This window comes from Zootoca vivipara, chromosome 15, assembly GCF_963506605.1.
Source record: "Zootoca vivipara chromosome 15, rZooViv1.1, whole genome shotgun sequence".
Taxonomy (NCBI): domain Eukaryota; kingdom Metazoa; phylum Chordata; class Lepidosauria; order Squamata; family Lacertidae; genus Zootoca; species Zootoca vivipara.
Genome location: NC_083290.1, coordinates 11,226,046 through 11,248,325, shown reverse-complemented (window position 1 = coordinate 11,248,325; position 22,280 = coordinate 11,226,046). Strand labels below are relative to the sequence as shown.

General features: G+C 45.1%; 1 protein-coding gene across 1 annotated transcript in view; it reads left to right on the top strand.

Moving 5' to 3' along the window:
- The window catches only part of AUTS2 (activator of transcription and developmental regulator AUTS2), a 700,397-nt gene that overhangs the window by 65,156 nt on the left and 612,961 nt on the right, over positions 1–22,280 (top strand). The window lies entirely within an intron of this gene.

Here is a 22,280-nt window from a genome sequence, read left to right as displayed (position 1 = left end):
GCTCCATGTCCGCTTCTCTGGAGCAGCAGAAAACAACCTTTCTCCCTGCTCCATATGACTGTCAAACAGCTCTTACTGTCATGAAGCTCATCGGGTGACCTTTTTAATGTATTTATTTCATAAAATATATACAATTTTTTTTGGGGGGGGGGCAGCTCAAAACGGTTTATAAAAATATAAGAAAATCAAAGCCTCATAGTTTACTTTGTAATGCACCAATTGTTATTCATCCATACATTCAATTTATATACAGTGGTACCTCGGTTTAAGTACACAATTGGTTCCGGAAGTCTGTACTTAACCTGAAGCGTACTTAACCTGAAGCGAACTTTCCCATTGAAAGTAATGGAAAGTGGATTAACCCGTTCCAGACGGGTCCACGGAATACTTCAACTGAAAGTACTCAAACCGAAGCATACTTAAACCAAGGTATGACTGTATACCCCAGCTCCTCCTCCTTAAGAAGCCCTGGGTAGCAAACACATCATAGCAACAGAAGTATAGTGTCCAGATCAAGGAAAGTAATAGTCCCACTGTATTCTGCCTTGGTCAGACCCCATCTGTTATGCTGTGTCCAGTTCTGGGCAGCAGGATTGAAGAAGGATGTTGACATGCTGGAAGGTGTGCAGAGGACAGCGACCAAGATGATCAAGGATCTGGAAACCAAGCCTGATGAGGAACTGTTGAGGGAGCTGGGTATGTTTAGCCTGGAAAAGAGGAGATTGAGATGAGATAGGATAGCCAACTTCAAATATCTAAAGGGCTATCACACAGAAGATGGAGCAAGCTTGTTTTCTCCTGTTCCAGTGGGGAGGACCTGAACCAATGGATTCAAGTTACAAAAAAGGAGATTTCAATTAAACATTAGGATGAACTTCCTGACAATAAGAGCTGTTCGATAGTGGAATGGAGTGTCTGTGAACTCTCCTTCCTTGGAGGTTTTCAAGCAGAGGTTGGGTGGCCATCTGCCAGGGATTCTTTAGCTGTGATTTCTGCTTTGCAGTGGGGCTGACCTGGACGACCCTTTGGGTAACCTTGTAACTATAGCTGTTAGTAAAGTCTCTTAGATACCAGTCAATAGAGAAGAATCCCAATCACTTTAATGCACAATTTGAACAAAAATAGTATACAGTGGTACCTTGGTTCTCAAACGCCTTGGAACCCAAACACTGCAAACCTGGAAGTAAGTGTTCCAGTTTGCGAACTATTTTTGGAAGCCGGAAGTGCTGTCTTGAGTGTTACGCTTCCGTTTTGAGTGTTACGCTGAATTTCTGTTTTTGCTATTTATTTTCCATTTTTGTTTTTGCTGCTCTTTTTGTTTTGTTTTTGTGACTGTGTGGAATCCAGTTCAGCTACTGACTGATTGATTGTGTGACTGCAGTACATTGTTTATTGCTTTCATTTTATGGGTCAATGGTCTCGTTAGATCGTAAAATTCATGTTAAATTGCTGTTTTAGGGGTCGTTTTTAAAAGTCTGGAATGGATTAATCCATTTTGCATTATCCCCCATGGGGAAAGTGTGCCTTGGTTTTGGAACGCTTTGGTTTTGGATCGGACTTCCGGAACTGATTAATTTTGAAAACCAGGGTACCACTGTATAATGTGAGGAGAAAGAAAGCAGAGAGCTTTTGCCCATGCACAGCGTGGGGAGACATTCAGCCAAACACCCAGAGGAAATACTGCCTCCAACCTATACAGCCAACATGCTACATCACTAGAGATCATGCCACTCAGCCTGGTTGCTAAGCTGCACCTCCCTCCTCCCTTGGTTAAATAACTTACTGATAAGAGAATTAGCCCCTAAGTTGCAAACTGAATGATCTCTGCTCCTGCACTTCTCTATTGCTCTATTGATCTCCGTTGCTGCACAATAGCTCCCAGCCCATTCTGGACTCTCCATTAAGGGATATGCAGAGTAAATATAGTTGCATCGTCGCTCAAGAGGTTTAATGCCTTTGTGCTTTTGCTCAACCATTATAATGCTGCATGCAGCTGCTATCGCCGTCTGCTCTCGGTACAGTATCATTCGCGTTCCTCCCCTTGCCTTTTCATAGCAGGAGCCCTTGCTGTTTTTCAACTGACAAGTGGGTTTGATATAAAACTGTCTTAGATTAGAATAAGTTTATATTTTGGTATGAGCTTTCGTGTGCATGCACACTTCTTCAGATACACACATGGACTTCCATTTCATGCGGCTCAATGTGGTGCCTTCCATAGTTCTAGTTACAGGTAGGTAGCCGTGTTGGTCTGAGTCGAAGCAAAATAAAAAAAATTCCTTCAGTAGCACCTTAAAGACCAACTAAGTTTATATTTTGGTATGAGCTTTCGTGTGCATGCACACTTCTTCAGATACACTAGAAACAGAAGTGTCAGACCCTATATATATATACAGAGGGTGGTGGGGGTGGGTGGGAATGGGAGATGGGCTGATGGGAGTGGTAAACCTGTAGATGGATGTTAATGGCTGCTGATGGCTGCAATTAGTCCTGGGCTGAGGTGCTAAAGAAAGCTAGATCATGCATAATGAGATAAGAATCCGATGTCTCTATTCATCCCAGGTGCTTCCATGGTTTTAAGCACCTCAGCCCAGGACTAATTGCAGCCATCAGCAGCCATTAACATCCATCTACAGGTTTAGCACTCCCATCAGCCCATCTCCCATTCCCACCCACCCCCACCACCCTCTGTATATATATAGGGTCTGACACTTCTGTTTCTAGTGTATCTGAAGAAGTGTGCATGCACACGAAAGCTCATACCAAAATATAAACTTAGTTGGTCTTTAAGGTGCTACTGAAGGAATTTTTTTATTTTGCTTCGACTCAGACCAACACGGCTACCTACCTGTAATTAGATTAGAATGACTCTGAGCTGGAATAGATGATATGTCTGATCCAGCCTGTGCCACAGGCAGTGAGGCACACACACCTCCCCCCTCATATTTCTACCCTACCTCTGATGCCCCTGAATGCTGACACCAGGGCACATATTCCTTTATACCTTAAGCATGCAAAATCCAGTGTGCATATACTCCTATCTTGTCCATTGCAATCCTATCTCAAACATGCTGTCAGGGTTATTCAGACTACTCCTGAGTAACGACCTTCCACATACTTGTCTTTCAAAAGTCTTTATTGGTGCACGTTATTTACAGTGTAGTGAGCTGTCGGTTCATGTCTTCTCATTCCGTTTCAGAATCCGGCACTGCCCCTTTTCGCGACTGTGACCAACATAAAAGCCTCGGGACAGTGAATCTCCTCCCCTTTCTCCTCCTCCTTAATTCCGGTGTCGGGGGGGGGGAAGGGTCTATGATCTGCTTCCTCCCTGTCTACCCTTCCCGCCTCTCTCTCTTCCCGCCTGTGGAGCAGGGGCTCTCCCATGCTGCCCGAGACCTGGCACTCCTTCTCTGTCTCCTGACTAGCCCCTTCAGACCCCGCACATTCATGACTGCTTGGAGACGGACTGCTCCTGATGAGGGGGGGGCTTGTTCTCTATAATCCCTCCCCCTTACACATGCTTACCAGGATGTCGGTTCTGGGGAATCCAATGGAAATTCCCATACCCTCCAACATTTATTTCTTCACTGAAAATAGGGACATTCCATTCTGTTCTATTCTTTATACCCTGCTCATCTGACTGGGTTGCCCCAGCCACTCTGGGCGGCTTCCAACATATATAAAAACACAATAAAACATTTTTTAAAAACCCTTCCCTATACAGGGCTGCCTTCAGATGTCTTCTAAAGGTGGTATAGTTACTTATTTACCTGGCTTGGGGGAATCACATAACTACATACCCTCCAACACTTCTCAGATAAAGATAGGGACATCCTAAGAAAAACCAGGGCATTCCGGGATCAAATCAGATATAGTGCTTTAAATGTATGGTGTGAATGTGGCCTACATATAAGGTGTTGTAGCCAAGGGTAGCCCTACTCAGAGTAGATCCATTGCAGTCAATGGGTCTGACTGGTGCAAATTTTTGGTAGATCTACTCACCTTAATTGGACGCAACCATTTGAGCTTTTTTTTGTCTTTTTCAGATTGCTAGAATTTCACTGGGATGTATCTCTACCGCAGCCACAAACATCTTTGGTTCACCAGCCGTTCTCTTTTGTGTTCCTAAATATTTTCATAGAATATGAGAACCCAGATTTCACTTAAAGCAATATTTTCTGTGCAACAATTTACGCTGAATATTTTGGCCTGTGTGTTTCGGCTTGTGCACTGGATGTGATTAAGCTCTTTCTGCCACTTAATGAGTGTGAACTGGTTCCTGCTACGAACACTTTTTGAAACGCTGACCTGTATAATAGCTAATTGCCATGGAGAGAAGGGAGGGGAAACACCCCCTGAACATTATATTAATTATAAAGTCTCTTCTGTGAGCCACTAAGATTTGTCCTTGGAAAGGCTTATTAAAAATTGAATTAGCAGCAGATAATGTGCATTTGAGCAGGCCTGCTTCTCTATGCAAACTTATAATTGGGGAGATCTTAAATAGCATCCTCTTACCAGTGGGAGCTTCCTTTTCAGTGTTCTCCTCCAGAATTCTCCATTTTACACCTGCCCTCTTCCAGGGCCCACCCAATGGTGGTGGGTTGACGATGAGTGGCCAGAGGGAAAAGAGGGAGAAGACTGAGAGGAGGGGACATTGAAAGCTGAAGAGATAACAGGGTTTAGTGAGCAGGAAGAGGCTGTGGCAGAGAGCAGTCTAGACGCAGAGGCTGAAACTGAAGCAGGAGATCAAGAGGAGGGAGGTGAAGAGGCAAGGGTGTCTTCCCCTCCTGCTGAAACATGCTCCTCTTGCCCCCTGACTCCCAGAACCAGGAGAGAAGGAGACACAGATGGCTGTGGGGATGTGGGGAGCTTTAGTCTCAGCAACTGATTTCATGGAGTAAGACCTACAGGGAACGAGCTGCTCTGCTCATTAGGCCTGGTACTCAGCCAACTCTGTGAAGACTTGTGTGTGTGTTTTTTTCCTAATAAAGAGTTAACTCCGACATTGAACTGACTGATTTACTGGCCAGCTCCCTCTGTGGCAGGTACATACCCTCGGGGCATGGATCTGCCACCCCTCCTAGCAGTCCCCAGTCTGCCCCTGGGGCAACTGCCTCACCATGCTTCATGGGCCGCCTCTGCCACCCGCCCACTCTGTCAGTATTCCATGGCCATTGGGCATGCTCAGTACCCATTTCGGTGCAATTTCCAGCTTAGGATTTCCTCCTTAAAGAACAGAGAAAACATAAGATAAGCCTGCTGGACCAGGCCTATGATTCATCCACTTATTCTCTCCCAGGGGCCAATCAGATCCCACGATGGGGATCCTGTACATGAGCGCAACAATGCTCTGCACATGGGCGATTTCCAGCAGCTAGCATTCAGAAGCATTACTGGTCATTGTGGCCAGTACCCATTGGTAGCCCTATCCTCCATGAAATAAATATGTATATCATGGAATCATAGAATCATAGAGTTGGAAGAGACCACAAGGGCCATCCAGTCCAACCCCCTGCCAAGCAGGAAACACCATCAAAGCATTCTTGACATATGCCTGCCAAGCCTCTGCTTAAAGACCTCCAAAGAAGGAGACTCCACCACACTCCTTGGCAGCAAATTCCATTGTCGAACAGCTCTTACTGTCAGGAAGTTCTTCCTAATGTTTAGGTGGAATCTTCTTTCTTGTAGCTTGAATCCATTGCTCCGTGTCCGCTTCTCTGGAGCAGCAGAAAACAACCTTTCTCCCTCCTCTATATGACATCCTTTTATATATTTGAACATGGCTATCATATCACCCCTTCACCTTCTCTTCTCCAGGCTAAACATACCCAGCTCCCTAAGCCATTCCTCATAAGGCATTGTTTCCAGGCCTTTGACCATTTTGGTTGCCCTCTTCTGGACACGTTCCAGCTTGTCAGTATCCTTCTTGAACTGTGGTGCCCAGAACTGGACACAGTACTCCAGGTGGGGTCTGACCAGATGTTTGTGTGTGTGTGTGTGTGTGTGTGTGTGTGTGTGTGTGAGAGAGAGAGAGAGAGAGAGAGAGAGAGAGAGAGAGAGAGAAAGAAAGAAAGAAAGAAAGAAAGAAAGAAAGAAAGAAAGAAAGAAAGAAAGAACTAGTATTGGAAAAACAAATACCTAGTATCAGGGCTAGGGGAGAATCCGATTGCCTCGTGACCATCAGGAACTTCTAAAATCCTGCTTATTTATTAATATTTTTATTTATGTAATTTATATACCACCCATCCTCTGGGGATCATAGGGTAAGTTACAGTATAAGACCACAAAATTATGCATAGCATAATAGCAAGCAAAAGAATTACTCTCCCCCACCTCCCCGGCCCCAGTTTCAAAGGCCATAGATTGTTTCATTAGCCAAAGGCAAAGGGGCTGTGATTCACAAAAGAAATGTCTGTTAAAAGGAGAACTCTTCTTGGAGAGGGGGAGCTGCTGTGTAAAGTACCAGAATGGAATCTGAATCAGTGGCACGGAGTGTCTCTAGTTAATTTATGAGAAGTCTGAAGGAAGATTAAAATCGGACTTGATGCTGATTCAGTATTCATTTTGAGAATCCCCCAGGAGGCTTCTCTCTTAGGCTGATCATACAGACCTTTGTTATATATTACACTTTCATTAGCAAGTGACTTAGGGGGACCATCCTGACAGGTTTGTGAGCCCAGCGGGTGGGGGATGACCATGGAGACTAGCTGTTTGAAAAGGCACACACACCCCTCCAGAGACTGGAAATGAAGATCCTGGTTGGTATTTGAGCCAAAAATGAAGGTTTCGCTGACAGACCCCTCATCTGACACCCCAATTTGGCAGAAGATGCCCCTGCTTCTCCTCCCAATCCCGAATGTCCCAATTTTGCTCCCCCACGCTGGTCGCACCAGAGCGAGAGAGCCAAAGAAAGGCATTTTTTTTCTTATTAGTTCTGCTGTGGTGTGAGTCCAAAAACAGGACCATATGGGATCTATAGTCTGTTTGGAATGGGTGTGCCTGATTTTCCCCAAACTCAGAGATCTGTTTGCTCTCATGACCACCCCCACAGAATAAAACTTCGGCAATCTTGTGGTGTTGGGGGTTCTTCCTCCCCACCCCACCCCACCCACTGCCCCTCAAGAACCCCTGTTATGGTCTGTGGATCGTGGTAATTACCTCAAGTAATTAGATCCCCGGGCAGCGCGGCTGTCTGGCGGGCGCAGCGCGGTGCCCTAGCGCATTGCGCCACCCAGCCTTGTCTTAGGGCTGGCCCTGGGGACCCCTTAGCTGTGGAATATTGAGGGGGCCAGGCCACCTCATCAATTTTTTGGGGGGGGCCCTTCCTCCTGGCCTCCTCACCGATGGTGCTCCTGGACAGTAGATATGACACCTGGCTGATATTCAAGTTGAGGGCCTTCCATAGAGCAGGTACCCTGATGTCTATGTTGTACAGTACGTACCTCCTGATGAGACGGCATCTGCAGGAGGCCCTCATCTGCAGAGTGGCTGGGTATATAAGGGGTCAGGCGATCTTTCAGGCACCCCAATCCTAAGCTGTCTAGGGCTTTGTACACCCAAACCAGTGGCTTGATCTCAACCAGGTAGCTGTTTTCACCTGTGAAGTGCCTTTGTCGATTCATCTCAGTTTAGTTGGGTCAAGAGACCTCAGAAGATCAGGAAAAGGCAGGGGAGGAGAGAGGAGGGGATCTGTAAATGAGTCATTTGACTTAGAGGCATTGCTGCTCATGTTTCAGTCATTAAATTGCTGACTCTCACAGAGGCTTGTGCAACACAGGGCTTTAATGATGTTAAAGTGATTTCTTCCTTCCTTCCCTTTTACTGTTTTAATTGTACAAAGGATCCAGCACGAACAATCAGCTTTGCTGAGAAACCTCTTAGGTAAAATTAGCTTATGAATAAGCGGGTTGTTGCACTCCCAGTTCTGGTGGTAAAAGAAGACTTAATAATAAAGGTCTTGATTGTGCTAGGGAGCTAACAAGATTCTTTCTTTTTTTTCTAAACCGAACAAACCTAAAGTGAGCTACACTAGCATTCAGCAAAAAAATACAGTGGTACCTAGGTTTAACTACACAATTGGTTATGGAAGTCTGTACTTAACCTGAAGCGTACTTAACCTGAAGCAAACTTTCCCATTGAAAGTTACAGGTAGGTAGTTACAGGTAGGTAGCCGTATTGGTCTGAGTCTAAGCAAAATAAAAAAATTCCTTCCGTAGCACCTTAAAGACCAACTAAGTTTTAATTTTGGTATGAGCTTTCGTGTGCATGCACACGAAAGCTCATACCAAAATTAAAACTTAGTTGGTCTTTAAGGTGCTACGGAAGGAATTTTTTTATTTTCCCATTGAAAGTAATGGAAAGTAGATTAATCCGTTCCAGACAGTCCGCGGAGTACTTAAACTGAAGCGTACTTAACCTGAAGTGAACTTTCCCATTAAAAGTAATGGAAAGTGGACTAATTCGTTCCAGACGGGTCTGCGGAGTACTTAAACGGAAAGTACTCAAACCGAAGCGTACTTAAACCGAGACATGACTGTATATGAAGCTAACAGAGGAAGCTGTCTTGACAAGAGAAGCTGGAAGTCTGTCTGGACCACTGAGAATGTCTTGACATGATCCAGGCTGTAAGAAAACTCGTGTCTTGTATTTGGTTAACAAGGTTGATAAAATCAGACTTTGGGAAGTCGCCGGAATTCTTAAGAGCTGCACAGAAGAAAGAATGTCCACCCTTTGTAGCTGTTCCTGCCATGTTGATGAGATTCACTAGATGACATATCTATCATGATGCCTAAATTATCCCTCTGAATACATGTTGCTAGGAATCAGAGGAGTGCAGTGGACTCGTATCCAGCTTGAAGGCTTCCCACAGGTATCTGGTTGGCCAATGTGAGAAGAGGATGTTGGCTTAAATGGGCCATTGGCCTGATCCAGCAGGGTTGTCTTATATTATTATGAATATAAGTTCCCAGAAGTCAACTATCTGGGAACACCAATTGCTGAGAGGGTGGCATCTTATATGAACACACAAAACTGGCTGACACGTTATGAGAACATTGCTCTATGTAGCTCAGAACCGTATGCATGGATGGGTAGCAACTCTAGAAATGAGTATTTTCCAAATGCATTTGGCGATGGTGATAATGATTTCTTATTTATTAAATATATATGCTGCCCTTCATTTGAAGATCACAGTAATAATAATAATATAATAATAATTTATTATTTATACCCCGCCCATCTGGCTGGGTTTCCCCAGCCACTCTGGGCAGCTTCCAGCAAAATATTAAAATACAATGGTCTGTTAAACATTAAAAGCTTCCCTAAACAAGGCTGCCTTCAGATGTCCTCTAAAAGTCTGGTAGATGTTTTTCTTTTTGACATTTGGTGGGAGGGCGTTCCACAGGGCAGGTGCCACTACCAAGAATGCCCTCTGCCTGGTTCCCTGTAACTTGGCTTCTCAGAGCGAAGGAACCACCAGAAGGCCCTTGGCGCTGGACCTCAGTGTCCGGGCAGAACGATGGGGGTGGAGACGCTCCTTCAGGTATACTGGACCAAGGCCGTTTGGGGCTTTAAAGGGCAGTTTACAACATAAAAATACAAAATGAAAACACCCCCCTTAATATTGCATAACCACCATCACCACCACAAAAAGATGTCAGGCATTTAATGTCCTGCCCACAATCCATACTCTTTACCACAAAATGCTCCCTTTTCCCAGGGGAACTCTGGGAATTGAAGCTCAAGGGCATGGGAATAGAACTCTCAATACCCTGCAGGGCCGTCTTAAGCAGCTTTGGCGCCCTGGCACCGTGATGCGACGGATCCCTCCGCCGCCCCCTGCCGCCCCGTTTTCCAGCACGACGGATGGGCGGCCGGGCTTGCTGCTCGGCGGAGCGGCCGGCGGGCGGGCAGGTGTGGCTGCGTGGCGCCCCCCTGGCGGGCCGGCGCGTGGTGCGCTGTGCCACCCAGCATGGCCGTAGAGCCGGCCCTCACCCTTAACAAACTACAGTTCTCAGAATTCTTCGGCGGAAGCCATGATTGCTTAAAGTGGTATCATAGTGTGAATGTTGCTGAATTCCGGTTTTGTCTTTATCCTCCTCCTTGGTGAGTCTTATAAGGGCATCACTGAGATTAAAGAACAGAAGGTTGATCCCCAGTGCCACTGCCTGGACTGGATGTAAGTAGGCAGGCAGGCAGGTGGAGGCTGGCTGAGAGTACTTGAGGTTGGTGGGGCACTGCCCGCTTTGCCCTAATGCATCAGCTACTCCTGTGCCTATTGGCATTGTGTCTGTATTGTTCTGGAGTCTTGCATGAAGGCACAGCTGCATTTTCTGCTTTTTGTCTTCCATTTTGAGCAGGGCCTGTTGCCAAACGAAATGGCTGGCTGACTTGGTTTGTATGCCAGTTCTGATACTACTCTGTACATCCCATGCTCTTTGATCTGTAACAACAGCCTCCGAGTGTTTTCATCGCTGATTTGCTTTCATGGAGGTGTTCAAATCTCCTCATTACATCTGCTAGTTTGTGAATTTGCAGGCACAAACATCTCGAAATGCAAACTTATTACTTGGCTACCCTTGCATGCAAATTTCAAATTTAATATCGGGCTGCAAGGTCTGTTCATTTTTATGCAAATTCATAGAGGAGATTATATTTTGCCGTTGTAAATTAGAAGCTACAGCAGTTTACATGGGTTGTGCATGAGGGGGGGAAGCAGGGTTTTTGTTTAGTTTAAAATCATTTGAACAAAACACAGGGAAGAAAGGGCTTGAATAGCAAACACCATTCATAGCAGATCATGCTTGGTGCCGAAAGAGAAACAAGGATTGTTGCAAATGCCTATGAGGTTGCCTTGCCTAGTTTCCCTAAACTAGCAGAAAGCCAATGATTTAAAAGCACATTGAGTTGGGTTATAGAGAAGCAAAATCTGCTTGGCAAAAGGACTGCTATTGCCCCGTGCACGATTCCCAGTGTTTTGCTCCAGAGGGTGAGATTGCCTTATTTGTAAAGCCACCATTCCAAACCAAAACATCTTCTCTTCAAAATTTGCACTTCTACGAATTTTGCAATGCAGTTGTCTAGTACAGTAGTACCTTGGCTTTCGAATATAATAATAATAATAATAATAATAATAATAATAATAATAATAATAAATATGTTATTTCTACCCCGCCCATCTGGCTGGGTTTCCCCAGCCACTCTGGGCGGCTTTCAACAGAACATTAAAAACAGAATAAAACTTCAAACAAGTCTTGGAAGTTGAATGTTTTGGTTTTTGAACGCCGAAAACCCGGAAGCAAATGCTTCCGTTTTTGAATGTACCTCGGAAATCAAACAGCTTCCGCTGAGTGTTTCTTAATTAAATTTGCAGACCACCCTTTGCGCCTCAGTTTTTGAACATTTTGGAAGTCAAGCGGTCTTCTGGAATGGATTATGTTCAAAAACTGAGGTACCACTGTAATGTGTACAAAAATGCATATGCAAAGTTTGCAAAAATGCACCTATTCGTGAAAGTAACATAGAAATGCATTCTATTGGGGAAATCGCTTTGCCAAAAATGTGCACATTAGGCAGATTTGCATACAAAAATGTGGGCCAGGAGAAATTCACTGGGCACTTTTACAGGCTCCACCTGTGGCCCTGCAGCAAAATGTTGTAAGGAAGCCTTCCTTCTTGCTATGAGAGCCAAGAGGATGTGAACCTGAAGTTAGCCCCACCATAGCCCTACCAGCGTTGACCCAGATGTGCATGGCAAGTCTAAATGGCACCCCAAGGTCCTCCAAAGCCAAGCCAGCATTGGGCAACCCAGGAGTGCCCTTAACCCAGCAATGCCACTGATACTGTATCTACTCCACCAGATGCACAAACTATATTTCCTGCCTAGACCAAAAGCAGAAAAACTTCCATCATTATGAAGCAGGTGAAAAAGGAAGTCCTAGGCCAATCAGGGACTCTCCTCAAAAAAATCCTGTTCTGTCTCTAAACAAGCATTAAGATAGGGTTGCCATCTTTGTTGGTTTTGTTTGTTTCTTCTTTTTGCCAAAGTTGTTGAGCAACTTAGCCATATGTTCGGATTTCCCAGGATATTTCAGCGATTTCTGCCCGGGCAATGCTTAAGGGAGCTGAATAGTGGCTATGTCCGGGAAATTCTGGCATCCCTGGTTAAGAGGCTCATACTGCATAGGTGTCAGGGACTGTGCTGAGGAGGAATGTTGGGAGCCTGTCCCTCTCCCTCTCCCTCCTCATGATCAGGATCCTGAATCTTCCCAGGAACAGAAGGACAATATAGATTTGGAACAGTGGTTTGCAAAGGGACATAGTTCAGAAGGCAGAAGCTGGGAAGTATTGGGTGGGGAACAGCTAGTAGGAGAAGCACTGCGAGGGAGACAGTTAATAGAACACTCTCACTGGAAAGCGTCCATCTACTCAGCCCAGGGTCAAGAAAAACAGATAAGGTGGCAGCACAGGAAGCACAGTGGTTACGAGATCAAGTTACAAGACCTGGTAGTGATGTGGGTGACCAGGGAAGAAGTGGGTGGAACCCTTATTTGGGAGCACCTTCATTCCTAGGACATGGATTCTTTCTTCTCTCACTGTGATTGTTAGTTTCAAACTGGTAAGAAGACCCCTTTCTTTTTGTTCTGCTTATCTACTGCCAAAGGCGGGAAGGAAGCCTGACAATAGGGAAGGTGGAGAGTTTGGGCAGGAGCCAGCTAAACTTGGTCTCTCTCTCTCTCCTTCAGTCTGATTGGCTCCCCACAACCATGTGGCCGCCCTCAACTTCTACCATCCCAGGTCTTCTTCAAAGGGGAGCTGGGGTGTGGCAGAGGAACTCCCCTTTGAAGGTGGAACAACATTCCAAAAAGGCTCTTTCTTTTTGCAGATGAGGGGGTGTATTTTTGCAGAGTTCCCATCTGTGGAAGGAGATCCATAGAAGGAGATGTAGTCTCTCGTCTCCCCACATTTGCTCTGTCCACAGGGAAAGTCTGAAAGGGATTCATGGGCAATGATGTAATTAGAGCATGGAGTAACCAGCTAATTTTTGAACATGAGGGGATAATGTCTTGATATTCTTTTTTAAAAGGCAAATGCATACCATATGAATTCAAATGACAAGAATGTAAGATCAGACAAAATCAAATCAAATATGCAAATATATAAACATGCACAAATGATTACAAATTTCTCCACACAAATTCACATTTAGAAGGTATAAGAGACCGGGAAGGTTAACTATTCATGTGCAATGTAAAATTCCTTCACACTGTTGCATAGTCTTCTAGTTTGGCTTGTACTCCTAAAGCGCACAAATAATTTGAGAGGCCTCTTCTGCACCATACATTTATTCCCAGAGTGGTTAATCAGTCAATCCCTGGGAATTGTAGCTCTGTGAGGGAAATAGTGATATTACAGCAGGTCTCAGAACCTTCAACAAACTACAGTTCCCAGGATCCTTCGGAGGAAGCCTTGACTGTTTAAAGTGGCAGGATATTGCTTTAAATGGATTGTGTTAGTGAAGCCTAATTTACTCAGAAATTGCTGTAAATAACACTTTTGTCCCAGCTCTCTCAAATAAATGCTAATGCATCATTCCATGCCTGTGAAATAGCTCAGTGTGCTGCCATCAAATAAATCATTACGGGCTTACAAAGAGCAACAGAACTTTCCCCAGCCAATAAAGATAATATAAGTAAGCTCTGTCTCTTACGGGGACATTAATATTTGCAACCACTTGCCCCCCAAAGGATTTTACTGCTGGACAGGTTTAACCAGGGGCAGGCAACCTAAGGCCCGTGGGCCAGATGCGGCCCAATCACCTTCTTAATCCGGCCCGTGGATGGTCCGGGAATCAACCTGTTTTTACATGAGTAGAATGTGTCCTTTTATTTAAAATGTATCTCTGGGTTATTTGTAGGGCCTGCCTGGTGTTTTTACATGAGTAGAATGTGTGCTTTTATTTAAAATGCATCTCTGGGTTATTTGTGGGGCATAGGAATTCGTTCATATTTTTTTTTCAAAATATAGTCCAGCCCACCACATGGTTGGAGGGACGGTGGACCAGCCCATGGCTGAAAAAGGTTGCTGACCCCTGGGTTTAACAGATGCCCAAGTGAATGCCTCTTTCGTTGCATTTCTGCCAACAGAGAGCTGCTTAACTATTTGTAATTAATTCCATTTCATCATCATTATTATTATTATTATTATTATTATTTAACAACAACATGGTGACTATGGACTTGTCCACACTCTCATTTGTCCCATATCTAGAAAGCACAGGCCTGAATAGTTTTCCCTTTGTACCACTCCTTTCCCAAGGAAAGCCCACTCTTTCGTGCTAACCCAGAGCAAGCAAGCGTCAATCTAGAGAAAACCTGAATTGCCACTTGCCCTGGCTGAAGAGTGGTTTTTTCCGGGGTGGGGGGGGGGAGGAAGTGGGTCAATAAGAAGTGTGGGCAAGCCCTCTGATGCACAGACGGCTAACCACATTCAAAAAGAACGGGTATAAACATTGCTGCAGGCAGGCTCTCCATTTCTTCAATAGAAACCGTGCGGTGCAGCAGGGCAGCAATATATATAGTGCTGAAAAGAGGAAATTGGTTTCTGTGGGTAAATTTGGACACGATAAAGAATGTTTCTGGGGTCCTTCCTGGTTAACAAAGAATTTGTCATGTGTGAAAATTTAATTTAAAAATGGTTAGACTCTAGTGAGCCTATACGTTCAGTAGAAAATGAATATTTTCTCCTTCTTTCCGGGTCCACAATCTTATTAGAGAATGTTTTGTAGGGGCATATTGTTTCAATGGTTGTTTGGTTGGTTTTAACTATTCCCATCCCCGAAAGCCGAGAGCACTTAATAACTACACACACAGTTGGTTTAAAAAAGAAAGGGGGGGGGAAAGGTTCTGTTGCCAACATTTGTCTAAAGCAGCCTTCTCTAACCTGGTCTCTCCCATATATTTGTACTATAGTGACTCCCATTACTTCTGGCCAGGCTGGGCCTGATGGGGACTGCGGTCAACCAAGTTCTCTATAAATGCCTGGTGTCTGTACCAAGTTAATCGCCAGAAGACCATCAAGGTGTAAATGTAAAGGGTAAAGGGACCCCTGACCATTAGGTCCAGTTGCGGATGACTCTGGGGTTGTAGTGCTCATCTCGCTTTACTGCCCGAGGGAGCCGGTGTAAAGCTTCCGGGTCATGTGGCCAGCATGACTAAGACGCTTCTGGCGAACCAGAGCAGCGCACGGAAACGGCGTTTACCTTCCTGCTTGAAGTGGTACCTATTTATCTACTTGCACTTTGACCTGCTTTTGAAATGCTAGGTTGGCAGGAGCTGGGACAGAGCAACGGGAACTCACCCCGTCGCGGGGATTCGAACCGCCGACTTTCTGATCTGGTTTAACCAAGCAACAGGAGCTCACCCTGCTTACATACTATCAATTAAAACAAGACAGTCCTTGCCTGCAGGTTTACAATCTAAAATAATATGACACACAAGGGGAAAGCAACAAGGAGGGTAGAGGTGGGGAAGCAAACACACACATTAAATTGTTCTATAGTAGTTTTGTGTGACTTGTGGCCCATCTGTGTTGGGAATGCAACATCCTCAGGGTTTTCTGTTATCTCCCTACCTTAAGAATCTGACCGAACCAAACTATCACCCACCTGCTTTTCTCAAGCCAGATTAAATGTCTTCCCATCTGAAGTGTTGAGTGGAAGATTGGCTGGTATCCCATGCCAAGCTAGGCTGTGCCCATGTTCCCAGGATGTCGAATGTACGAAACACATTTTATTACACTGTGGTTTGTATAAACGGGTTAAGACAGCGTCTAATCCAAACCAATACTAACACGACAACCCGGAGTTGCCGACTCCTTTTACATTTAGGTCCTCCTTGAGGATAAGACTGATACTATTACACTGGCGGTAGCGAAATGTCTCTCGGAGGCAGTAAGAATCAGAAATCGGTATCTATGGGCTAAAGCTCCTCTGCTGGCTAGCAAGGCCGCTCCTCCACCTTAATAGTTGTCGATATATACCATCGTTGTACTGTGGGTTTATGGACCGCAATAAAGCTGTGTATATGTAGTTCTTATAATGAGCAGCTAGTGTAGAAACATTTCAGGGGCAGGAGGTGTCGGATGGAGTTGGCCTTTCTGCAAACATAGCAGGTGGTTGAGGAAAGAGAACCTCTGTCACCCAGGAGACACCCAGTGCAAGCGACACTGAGGTCGATGGACCAATGGTCTGACTTGGGACAAGCAAGAGTGCATACTTTGCCCCCCCAAAACCCCAAGTTTAATGGTCAGCATCTCTCAGCAGGGCTGGAAAGACTCCCGTCTGAAACTCTGGAAAGTTGCTGTCAGTCAGCGTTGGCCAACAGCCTGACTCATTATAAAGTATCTTCCTAGACTGATGTTCAACGGCATACAGCCTCTGCTCTCAAGATATTCCGCTTTGCCACCCGATTTGTGTGCTAGCCATGATGAAAAAGAAAAAGTCTCTCGCGTAATCTTATTATGATAATAATCTCAGGCAGACGCCCCACTCTCCATGCTTGTCAGCAGACAGACAGAGCCACGAAATGGAATGCAATTGTTCGGTGATGTCTGCGGGAGTTGTTTATGACACAAGATAACTTGAGAAAGACCCCCCTCCCATGCTAGCAAATGAAGTATAAAGATTGACTTGTTTAAGTGGAGGAATAATGCATACCTTAAAAAATACGCCAGCTTTTAAAGGAAGCTTGATGAAGTGGGTTCTTTGTACCCCTGGACTGTGTGTTATTTTCTTTTTTGGCTCCGACACAGCAGGAGGGAGTTTCATATCCACTAGCATTGGGGGTGGGGGCAGACTTGGGCTTGCAGGAGTGTGTGTGTGTGTGTGTGTGTGTTTTACTCAATCACTATAGCATATCATCCAGACCTGGGGTGAGAAAGCTTTTTCATACTGAAAAAAGTTCCTTTCTGGGGAACTTTCTGTGAGCTGCATGGCAACAGTGGGCAGGGCAAGGGAGAAAATCATGAGGAGCAATGAATGCAAATTTTACCATTGTACAGTCGTCGTCTTCTTCTTCTTTGGTGATCACTCGTAGCCGAGTAAGATTGTCTTCCATAAACACGGTTTTAACAATGGGTCCGTAAGTGATTGTGGAGGCCAATTCTGGATCCACACGTCCTTCCACAGTGGGGACATTGGTTTCCAGGCGGGAGTTGATCACGGTGTGGATTTGCCAAGCGTGCCTTCCTCTTAGCACGTATCTCCCTTGCGTCCTGAGATCGAGTTTCTTCAAAGCCCATGACACCTTTGGTAAAGGCTGTTCTCCAACTGGAGTGCTCACAGGCCAGTGTTTCCCAGTTGTCAGTGTTTATATTACATTTTTTAAGATTTGCCTTGAGACAGTCTTTAAACTTCTTCTGTTGACCACCAGCATTACGCTTTCCATTTCTAAGTTCAGAATAGAATAGTTGCTTTGGAAGACGATCATCAGGCATCCGCACAACATGACAAGTCCAATTAAGTTGATGTTGAAGAATCATTGCTTCAACACTGGTGATCTTTGCTTCTTCCGGTGCACTGATATTAGTTCGCCTGTCTTCCCAAGTGATGTGTAAAAATTTTTGGAGACACCATTGATGGAATCTTTCGAGGAGTTGGAGATGGAGTTTATAAGTGGTCCATGTTTCATAAGCATATAGTAAGGTTGGTAGTACAATAGCTTTGTAAACAAGCATTTTGGTTTCCCTGCGAATGTCCAGTACAGTAGGCTGGTTTTATATAACCTCCACCCAGACAAGTGAGATGCATGAGCAAAGTTCCAGGACACATTTCAACCAGGCACAGACACTTGTGGAGGTTGCAAAGCAGGTGAGGGGGGTGGCCTGGGAAAGTGGTGGTGGTGGTGGCCTGGGGAGAGTCTTGAGGACCAGATGGAGAAGACTGGAGGGCTGCATTTAGCCTGAGGTTCCCCATCTCTCTTGAAGGTACAGAAATGCTGTATGTGTAATCATCCCAAAGTGCCATCAATATGCTTGATACGTATTGCACAAAAAGAGCTGCCGCAGCTTACAAACACTGATATAGGAGATGGAAGAGGAGAGGAGGAGGAGAAGCCAGAGATAAACAAGGATGTTGTTGTTTAGTCATTCAGTCGTGTCCGACTCTTTGTGACCCCATGGACCAGAGCACGCCAGGCACTCCTGTCTTCCACTTCCTCCCGCAGTTTGGTCAGACTCATGTTGATGGCTTCGAGAACACTGTCCAACCATCTCATCCTCTGTCGTCCCCTTCTCCTTGTGCCCTCAATCTTTCCCAGCATCAGGGTCTTTTCCAGGGAGTCTTCTCTTCTCATGAGGTGGCCAAAGTATTGGAGCCTCATGTGATTATTTCAGGCAGCAATCCTATACAAACTTACCTAGCCTTCAGACCAACTGCACTCAGTGCAGAACAGTCCTATACATGCCTACTCAGAAGTAAGACCCATTGAGCTCATTGGGGTTGTTATAGGTGACCCAGCTTTCAATGTTGTGTTTTGGGGGGGGCAGGTATTGGGGTGGTTATCCACAATTCTGCTTTTGACACAGTTTTGCTGACAGACGTAAAGCTTCGTTTCCAATTGGTTCATAGCTTCCTGCTGAAATCCTGTAACTTTTCGAGCTACATAAATTGTTTTGGTTTTGTCCTGTTTTGGTTGGTTAGAGTGCAAGAGTGCTCCTCCAGGCAGCAATAATACAGTAAAATAGGTGATGCATCGCAGACCAATGAATGATGTGTAGACAGGCCAGTATGTCCTAATGTCCCACAACACCTCAAAGACCACCACTTTCCATATGAACCTACCCAGACCCTGAAATCATCTTCTGAGGACCTTCTTGGTGTGCCTCCACCAAAAGAGGCCCAGAGGGTAGAAACACATGAACACGGCTTTTCTGTAGTGGCTCCCCATTTGTGGAATGCTCTGCCCAGGGAGGTTTGCCTGGTGCCTTCATTATACAGCTTTAGACACCAGGCAAAAACCGTTCCTCTTTAATCAGGCCCTGGCTGGTTGACATCTGATGCCCTTTTAAAATGTGTTGGGGAGGTGGGGATTTTTTGGGTTGTTATTGTTTTTGTTTTTATTATGCATTTTGTGCTTTTATGTTGTGAACCGTCCTGAGACCTGTGGATATAGGGCAGTACACAAATAATAATAATAATTGTTGCATCAATGACATTTTGCAGAATAAATTTGCAAAAAAAAGTGCCAAGTCTAGAGGGGCCTCCTACAAGGGTCTTGTTGCTTGTAATAGTAATAGTAATAGTAGGCTTGCCATAGTTCAGGGAAGTTCCTGACATGTCCTAGTTTTCGGGTGTAAAAATGGCATCAGGCAAAATGTCAGGGAAAACCCAGGTGTATGGAAAAAGCAGTGGGGAAAGCTCAAAATAAGCTCAACAATTTGGGTTTGCTCCCAAATGGTGGGTTTCTTTTTGAAATATGGCAACCCTAATTACAGTAATAGTAAATTGCAGTCGTGGTTTCACATTCTGTGAGATATACCCATCATCGCAAATGACGATCCTACTATTATTTCTGTGGGGCACTTAACTCTGCGATGAAAGAGAGGTGATTGTTTTCAGGAGTGTCTCTCAATTTAATTCCAATTCACATCTCGCACGTGTAAAAACATCACAGGCTTAAATGGAGTGCCAAGTCTAGAGGGGCCTCCTACAAGGGTCTTGTGGCTTGTAATAGTAATAGTAGGCTTGCCATAGTTCAGGGAAATTCCTGACATGTCCTAGTTTTCGGGTGTAAAAATGGCATCAATTTCCAAGCACAATTCAAAGTGTTGGTGCTGACTTTTAAAGCCCTGAATGGCCTCGGTCCTATATACCTGAAGGAGCGTCTCCACCCCCATTGTTCAGCCCGGACATCCAGTGCCGAGGACCTTCTGGCGGTTCCCTCACTGCAAGAAGCAAAGCTACAGGGAACCAGGCAGAGGGCCTTCTCGGTAGTGGCGCCCGCCCTGTGGAATGCCCTCCCATCTGAGGTCAAGGAGATAAACAACTGCCTGGCATTTAGAAAACACCTAAAGGCAGCCCTGTTTAGGGAAGTTTTTAATCTGTGATATTTTAATGTATTTTGGTATTTGTTGGAAGCCGCCCAGAGTGGCAGGGGAAGCCCAGCCAGATGGGCAGGGTATAAATTAAATAAATAAATAAATAAATAAATAATCAGGCAAAATGTCAGGGAAAACCCAGGTATATGGAAAAAGCAGCGGGGACAGCTCAAAATAAGCTCGACAATTTGGGTTTGCTCCCAAATGGTGGTTTTCTTTTTGAAATATGGCAACTTTAATTACAGTAATAGTAAATTGCAGCCGTGGTTTCACATTCTGTGAGATATGCCCATCATCGCAGATGGCGTTCCTACTACTATTATTTCTGTGGGGCACTTAACTCTCCGATGAAAGAGAGACGATTGTTTTCAGGAGTGTCTCTCAATTTAATTCCAATTCACATCTCGCATGTGTAAAAACATCACAGGCTTAAATGGAGTCGTTCTCCCGAGGGAGTGGACTGCACAAAGAGACACCTTTAAGCTGCTTTTTTTTTTTTGCCACTTTGGGCTACAATGCCCACACCGCCCAGGCAATTCTTCTGGAAGCTGTGAAGATCCCTCGGCCCCTTTTCAAAATGCTGGGCGGCAATTGCTCCTGAAGTGCCGTGAAGTGGCAAGACAGTTGATTTGTGTAACAATGTAATAAGAGCCTGGAGTATCCAACATGAGTGCCTGGAATCTCCCAGCGGTGATGCAGGGTAGCCAAAATGCCAATCACGGCCTCATAGCTGCTGCTGAGAGCGGGTCCTTGTGCAGCGGAAGGCGTTCCCATGGCAACGGCGGGATTGAAGGGGAGGAAGCGATTGACAAATAGGTTACGGGGGGGGGGCACTTCATCACCTCTGCCTCAGAAGCAATTGAGACGTGGCACTTTTCTGGTTTAAGCTGGCTTTATGTCTGGAGAGAGAGTGTTAAAATAACAGGTTCGGGTGTGTCGGCTTTGTTTTTTAAAGTGTTAGATACACACACACACACACACACACACACACACACACACACACACACACACACACTACTGGGATCCTGCTCACAGTGGCAGTGGAGGGATTTGGGCCCCATCAAGCTCAGTCTGCCCTCAGCCATTCCCCACCTGCCTGCCTATGTTTCTTAGAAATAGGTGACACTTAGGGTTGCCAGACTCAATAGAGGACAGGACTTCTGTGCCTTTAATTGCCCTGTTCTCTTTTGAGTCTGGAAACCTTAAAGAGAAAACAGCAGACCCTTTGTTTAATTTCCAAGCAAAGGGTCTGCTGGTTTCTCTTTAAGGTTTCCAGACTCAAAAGAGAGAAGGGCAATTAAAGGCACAGGAGTCCTGTCCACTATTGAGTCTGGCAACCCTAGTGACACTTCCTGTCTCCTTATCCCCAGCTCTCTGTAGAAATTAGCAGGGAGAAGAAGGATGGAAACAAAACCAGAATTAGCTGGCTCCGTTGAATATTGTTTGCAGACTGCAAAGTTGGGGCAAAGTTTGAGTCTGCAAGTGAGTACACTCTTGGTTTTTTTATGAACAAGATTCCAGAGTGAGGGTATAAATAGTGCCCTCACTCTGATTTGGCTCCGTAATGATGTCGCATGAGTCTAAAGCCAAATGAGAGGGAGGGCAAAGCTAAGGGGTTTGTTTTGTTTTGTTTTTTTAAACAATGGATTCCAGGAGCTAGCCACAAACATGATTGTTGATGGTGAAGGAACAGTGGAACGCATGATGTTGATGAAAAAGACGAGTCGGGGAAAGGGCAGTTCTCATCTCCCGACATCCCCACTTGCAAACCAAGAAAGTTCTGAAGATCAGCTTTGGTTTAAATTACTTGTTTTATGGGGCTATTTAGCCACCTTCTGGATCTCGGTGGAACTGTTCAAAGAGCTGTCACAGATGACAGAACAAATTTGCTTTCTGCTGCTCCTGAGTCAAGTGACAAGGGAGAGGATTTTGATTAAACACTGAGGCAGAAGTTTCAGGTGGTGCAGGCTGTTCAGCGGAGCAGCTGTGCCTCAAAACGTGGTTGACTTGCTTTTTGTAAGATATTTTAAAGCAGAGACTGAGTGGCCAATTTCCAGGGATGCATTGGAAGAGCTAGATGTCCTTTGAGGTCCCTTCCAAATTGATTCTGCTGCCATGAATAACTAGGGCTGGAACCAAGAGTCTACCCATTTGTGTACCGCTGCCCCAATGTGGTGGTTCTTTAC